The sequence below is a fragment of the Heterodontus francisci genome, chromosome 33 (assembly GCF_036365525.1).
Source record: "Heterodontus francisci isolate sHetFra1 chromosome 33, sHetFra1.hap1, whole genome shotgun sequence".
Classification (NCBI taxonomy): Eukaryota; Metazoa; Chordata; class Chondrichthyes; order Heterodontiformes; family Heterodontidae; genus Heterodontus; species Heterodontus francisci.
The window spans coordinates 50,300,169-50,307,302 of NC_090403.1; the positions used below are offsets into that span (position 1 = coordinate 50,300,169).

Here is a 7,134-nt window from a genome sequence, read left to right on the forward strand (position 1 = left end):
CAACAGCTAAGTCTCTTCGACTCGTCACTCTTTAGCCCCGCCTTTATGGCTGTCCGCCAGCTCTGGCGATCACTGGCAACTGACTCCCACGACTTGTGATCAATGTCACAGGACTTCATGTCACATTTGCAGTGGAAGCCTATCCCATGCGCTTGTTGATTTCTGCATCTAGAGACAGGTTACTGGTGATAGTTGAGCCTAGGTAGGTGAAGTCTTGAACCACTTCCAGAGCGTGGTCGCCGATATTGATGGATGGAGCATTTCTGACGTCCTGTCCCATGATGTTCATTTTCTTGAGGCTGATGGTTCAGCCAAGTTCGTTGCAGGCATCCGCAATCCTGTCGATGAGTCTCTGCAGACACTCTTCTGTGTGGGATGTTACTGCAGCATCGTCAGCAAAGAGGAGTTCCCTGATGAGGACATTCCGTACTTTGGTCTTCACTCTCAGGCGGGCAAGGTTGAACAACCTGCCATCTGATCTTCTGTGGAGGAAAATTCCTTCTTCTGAAGACTTGAATGCATGTGAGAGCAGCAGGGAGAAGAAGATCCCAAACAGCGTAGGTGCGAGTACAAGTGACTGACAAGTACAGGTCAATTATAGTGCCCGAGCTAAGATGAGCTAACTCCGCCAGACTGCACCCATCTTCCTGACTTCCGCTTTCTTTTCAAAAGTAAGCGCTCAGACTTTTAGATTGAAAGAAGTGTGGGGAGAACTCAGTAGCAGAGTGTTTGCAGAATCCAAGTGTAGCCCTTTATTATGGGCAGTGTTGTCATTTAATTCAGAGTAAATGTGACCAGTGCTTCAAAAAATATATTAGGAGAGGAAACCCAAACAAATATTCAAATAGATATTTTTTGATAAGGGTGAGGTTTGATAAGGTTTTAGAGACAGCACTACAGTAGGACTGAGATAGGAAGAATCTACAGACATCATAAACTTACTGTTGAACTTCCTCTCCACTCCTCCAACTTGCAAACTTGTGTTCAGGGTGAGGAAATAAAGGCTGTGGAAAAAGATCACTGGTACATTGTGTTTATAACATGCAGTGCAAATTTGCCCCACTAGAGAGAGCTAAAAGAAGGAACTTTAAATAAAACTACTTCTTACTCGATAATTTATTAGAATTTGCGGTTATTGAAGCTTTGAATTAACCAAACTTAACACAAATTGATTACCTACAAGAACAAATTGGTGTTCATCTCTATAAGGACTGCATTTTGGCAGCAGCAGGGGGTATAGCTCAGTGGTAGAGCATTTGACTGCAGATCAAGAGGTCCCTGGTTCAAATCCGGGTGCCCCCTCAGTGACTTTATATTTCTCCAAACGCACACAATAATTATTACAAAACAGCAGTTGGAAAGAATTTGTTGTTTTATTAGGAGTAGCTGAAAGAGTTACAAACTTTAAAGTCGTGAAAAATTGATCACTTCATGCTTCACTTCCTCTTTTTTGTGCGCATGTTTGGACTGTGGGAAAGTGTGAACTTGTCCACTTTGGCTGGAAAAATAGAAAAGCCAGATATTATTTAGATGGAGAGATATTGCAGAACTCTGAGATGCAGAGGGGATCTGGGTGTCCTAGTACATGAAGCACAAAAAGTTAGTATGCAGGTACAGCAAGTGATTAAGAAGGCAAATGCAATGTTGTCATTTATTGCAAGAGGAATGGAATATAAAAGTTGAGATGTTTTGCTCCAGTTGTACAGGGCATTGGTGAGACCACAACTAGAGTACTGTGTACAGTTTTGGTCTCCTTACTTAAGAAAATATATAATTGCATTGGAAGAAGTTCAGAGAAGGTTCACTCGACTGATTCCTGGGATGAGAGGGTTATCTTTTGAGGAAAGGTTGGACAGGTTGTGTCTGTATTCATTGGAGTTTAGAAGGATGAGAGGTGATCTTATTGAAACATGAGATCCTGAGGGGACTTGACAGGGTCGTTGTTGAAAGGATGTTTCCCCTTGTGGGAGAGACTAAAACTAGGGTGTACAGTTAAAAATAAGGGGTCTCCCATTTAAAAGACAGCTGAGGATAAATTTTTCCCTTTCAGAGGGTTGTGAGTCTGTGGAAATATCTTCCCCGGAGAGAAGTGGAGACAGGGTCATTGAATGTTTTTTAGGCAAAGGTAGACAGATTCATGACAAACAAGGGAGTCAAAGGGTATCGGGGTTAGGCAGGAAGGAGTTGTGTCCACAAACCCCCCCCCCCCCGATCAGCTATGATCTTATAGAATGGCAGAGCAGGCTCGAGGAGCCGAATAGCCTACTCCTGCTCCTAATTTGTACATTCATATGTTCGTATAAAGCAGAAAATAATAACTTACACTATTTGCAGCTGACATAATAAGGAATATGGTAAGTAATTGGAAAACATGGCATATATTGGGTTTACTGTGTGCTAACATTTAGTCCCCACGAGGGGGAACTAGAACCTCACTCTATAAACAGTGAAAGCTTTACAGCCCAGCTCACACACAGAACAAAATTAAAGTTCACATAACTCAGCTCGGTTGTGTTGTGTCTGACAGAGTTGAGTATCGTGAGTTGAATCTCTGATTAGGGTATTTGAATGTAAATGAAGAGGTCCTGGAATAAAATCTTCCTGCCCCTCATCCTGTAAAATGCTTTCAGTGTGGTGTCTTGTAATTTGGATGCAGCTCAGCTTTACTATAATCATTCCACTGGGGATATAATTACTCCAGCCATGAAAACATTGTTATTTTGGTGTGAGCTATAAATGTTAATAATCAGCTGTTCCAGGAGGTCCATGGCATGTTAGTTATAAACTCCAACTGAATACATTGACTTTACACATGCTACACACATAACTGCACATGTTACAGTGGCTTAGGGACACTATTGCTTCACCATGTTGCAATTACCTATGTGCTGGTATTGTGTGCTGGAGCCTTATTTATTATATTCTTGCAAACTCTCTCTCTCTCTCTCTCTCTATATATATATATACATATGGCACTGATTGTAAAAAGCTTGACACTGAACTTGATGTTACTTGTGTTGAATGCAAGTAAATGGAGTTAATCACAGAATTGATGCAGTGCAGAAGGAGGCCATTCAGCCCATCATGTCTGCACCAGCTCTCCAAAAGAGCAATTCATTCAGTTCCATTCCCCCGCCTTTTCCCCGTAACCCTGCACACTCTTCCTTTTTATATAACAGTCTAATTCCCTTTTGAATGCTTCAATTGAACCTGCCTCCACCACACTCTCAGGCAGTGCATTTCAGACCTTAACCACACGCTGTGTGAAAAGGTTTTTCCTCATGCCACCTTTGCTCCTCTTACCAAATACTTTAAATCTGTGCCCTCTCGTTGTCAATCCTTTCACGAGTGGGAACAGTTTCTCTCTATCTACTCTGTCCAGATACAGATCAACCATGATCTAATTGAATGAAGGAATAGGCTCAAGGGGCTGAATGGCCTACTCATGTTCTTATGTTCCTGTATTGAAATTCAGGTGTAATTTGAGTGAAGTTTATAGTTCAGTTTTCTTGAAGATTGTTGACATGTTGTGTTCTATATTGTATCTGTACACAACAGTGTTACTCACTCCTCAACTGCACATTTCTGACAGCTGTAACTATTTATCTTTCAATATAACCTGATACAGCTTCTTTTGCCACTGATTCTATTAAGAGAATGTATGGTTTTGACATGTTACAGTTGCTAAGCACACGAGTTCAACCTGCAACATTTGCCCATTGCTTGTTGGGTGCTTATTTATTATATCAATACTTTACTAATGTTGCAAAACTGACCATTGAAGGCAGCGTTGTTTGTGTTGATGACAAGTATTTAAATAGTGGGGGGCATAGTGAAGTGACAGAGCATATGTCATCAGATGGAGACTTCCATAGTTGAATTTTAGCTGTTTTTTTGGGGATGTTTCTAATGCAGTGTTATGTGGTAAGAATGTTCTGTTGTAGTTTGGTGAGAAGGCTTTCCACATTGAGTTGTGAATTCCTCTCGACATAAGAGTGTTCTTGTCACCACTCCTGCAACATTTTTGATAGTTGCAGTTATTTGTTTTCCAATAAATGTCAGATCAACAGTGATGAGCCAGGTACTGAGCTCTCACTTTGTGCGTGCAAGAGTGGCATTGGTCTGTGGGGGTATAGCTCAGTGGGAGAGCATTTGATTGCAGATTAAGAGGTCTGTGGTTTAAATCGATACGCCATAAGGAAAGTCATAGTGTAATTGTGCTTGCCCTGTCATGTTTGTATTTTAAGCAGCAAATTGTTCTGAAGCAATTTCAATGACAACTTTCAAAAAGATTAATTGGATAAAAAAAATTAAATACTTGAAGTGGAAGCTTCTGAAGGGGTAATGGGAAAGAGAGGGAAGGGCAAGTAACTGCATAGCTCCTTCAGAGAGCTGGCACAGCAGAAAAGGTTTGAACAACCTCTTTCTGTGCTGTATATACTGGAAATACTGGGGGCTTGTAAGAAAGGTATGGCAATAAGCATGGGTGATTTTAATATGCATATAGACTGGATTAATCAAATTGGCAAGGGAAGCCTCGAGGGAGAGTTCATTGCATGTATTAGAGATTGTTTTTGGAGCAATATGTTGTGGAACCAACCAGGAAACAGGCTATTCTAGATTTGGTATTGTATAATGAGGTGAGATTAATTAATGATCTCATAGTTAAGGATCCTCTAGGGAAGAGTGATCATAGCATGCTAGAATTTCAAATTCAGTTTGAGGGCGAGAAACTGGAGTCCCATACTAGTGTCTTGGAGTTAAACAAAGGTAATTACATAGGCATGAGAATAGATTTGGCCCTAGTGGACTGGGCAGGAAGACTAAAAGGTAGGGCAGTTGATGAGCAGTGGCAGATGTTTAAGGAGATATTCAATTCCTCCCAACTAAAATATATTCCAGAGAGGAAGAAAGATTCTAAGAGGGGGAAAAACATCCATGGCTAAGCAAGGAAGTTAAGGATAACATAAAGACAAAAACTAAGGCATATCATATTGCAAAGGCCAGTGGCAGACTGGAAGATTGGGAAACTTTTAAAGATCAACGAAGGGTTACTAAAAAAGTAATAAAAAGAGCAAAGGTAAATTATGAAAGAAAACTAGTGCAAAATATAAAAATGTATAGCAAAAGTTTCTATAAGTATATAAAAGGGAAGAGAGTAGCTAAAGTGAATGTTGGTCCTTTGGAGGATGGGGCAGGGGAGTTAATAGAGGGGAACACATAAATGGCGGAGACACTAAATCAGTATTTTGCCTCAGTTTTCATGGTGAAAGACACTAGTACCATCCCAATAGTAACAGGAAATGCAGAGGTTATAGAAAGGGAAGAACTTAGAAAAATCATCATCACTAGGGAAAAAGTACTGAGCAAACTATTGGGATTGAAGGCAGACAAGTTCCCAGGGCTTGATGGCCGACATCCTAGGGTCTTAAAGGAAGTGGTAGTGGAGATAGTGGATCCATTGGTTATAATATTCCAAAATTCCCTGGATATGGGAAAGGTTCCAGTGGATTGGAAAAAAGCCCTTATTCAAAAAGGGAGGGAAGCAGAAAGTAGGAACCTATGGACCAGTTAGTTTAACATCTGTCATTGGGAAATTGTTAGAATCCATTATTAAGGAAGTAATAACAGGACATTTAGAAAGTCAAAATGCAATCCATCAGAGTCAGCATGATTTTTATGAAGGGTAAATTGTGTTTGACTAATTTGCGAGAGTTCTTCAAAGCTGTAACAAGCAAAGTGGATAATGGGGATCCCGTAAATGTAGTATATCTGGACTTCCAGAAGGCATTTGATAAGGTGCCACACAAAAGGTTAATACACAAGGTAAGATCACATGGGGTTTCTTTCTTCTTTTCTTTTGGGCCTCCTTATCTCGAGAGACAATGGATACGCGCCTGGAGGTGGTCAGTGGTTTGTGAAGCAGCGCCTGGAGTGGCTATAAAGGCCAATTCTGGAGTGACAGGCTCTTCCACAGGTGCTGCAGAGAAATTTGTTTGTTGGGGCTGTTGCACAGTTGGCTCTCCCCTTGCGCCTCTGTCTTTTTTCCTGCCAACTACTAAGTCTCTTCGACTCGCCACAATTTAGCCCTGTCTTTATGGCTGCCCGCCAGCTCTGGCGAATGCTGGCAACTGACTCCCACGACTTGTGATCAATGTCACACGATTTCATGTCACGTTTGCAGACGTCTTTATAACGGAGACATGGACGGCCGGTGGGTCTGATACCAGTGGCGAGCTCGCTGTACAATGTGTCTTTGGGGATCCTGCCATCTTCCATGCGGCTCACATGGCCAAGCCATCTCAAGCGCCGCTGACTCAGTAGTGTGTATAAGCTGGGGGTGTTGGCCGCTTCAAGGACTTCTGTGTTGGAGATATAGTCCTGCCACCTGATGCCAAGTATTCTCCGAAGGCAGCGAAGATGGAATGAATTGAGACGTCGCTCTTGGCTGGCATACGTTGTCCAGGCCTCGCTGCCGTAGAGCAAGGTACTGAGGACACAGGCCTGATACACTCGGACTTTTGTGTTCCGTGTCAGTGTGCCATTTTCCCACACTCTCTTGGCCAGTCTGGACATAGCAGTGGAAGCCTTACCCATGCGCTTGTTGATTTCTGCATCTAGAGACAGGTTACTGGTGATAGTTGAGCCTAGGTAGGTGAACTCTTGAACCACTTCCAGAGCGTGGTCGCCAATATTGATGGATGGAGCATTTCTGACATCCTGCCCCATGATGTTCGTTTTCTTGAGGCTGATGGTTAGGCCAAATTCATTGCAGGCAGACGCAAACCTGTCGATGAGACTCTGCAGGCATTCTTCAGTGTGAGATGTTAAAGCAGCATCGTCAGCAAAGAGGAGTTCTCTGATGAGGACTTTCCGTACTTTGGACTTCGCTCTTAGAAGGTTGAACAACCTGCCCCCTGATCTTGTGTGGAGGAAAATGTGTGGACATGGGGTTAGGGGCAATCTATTAGCTTGGATAGAGGATTGGCTAACCAACAGAAAACAGAGAGTTGGAATAAATGGGTCTTTTTCTGGCTGGCAAGATATAACTAGTGGGGTGCCACAGGGTTCAGTCCTCAGGTCCCAACTATTTACAATCTATATTAATGATTTGGATGCAGGGATAGAAGGTAC

At 42.3% G+C, this 7,134-nt stretch overlaps 1 non-coding gene across 1 annotated transcript; it reads left to right on the forward strand.

Moving 5' to 3' along the window:
- The first annotated feature begins 1,230 nt into the window (after positions 1-1,230).
- On the forward strand, positions 1,231-1,302 carry trnac-gca (transfer RNA cysteine (anticodon GCA)). Its single transcript has one exon. It is a non-coding gene; the product is annotated as a tRNA-Cys (tRNA).
- The last annotated feature ends 5,832 nt before the right edge of the window (positions 1,303-7,134 follow it).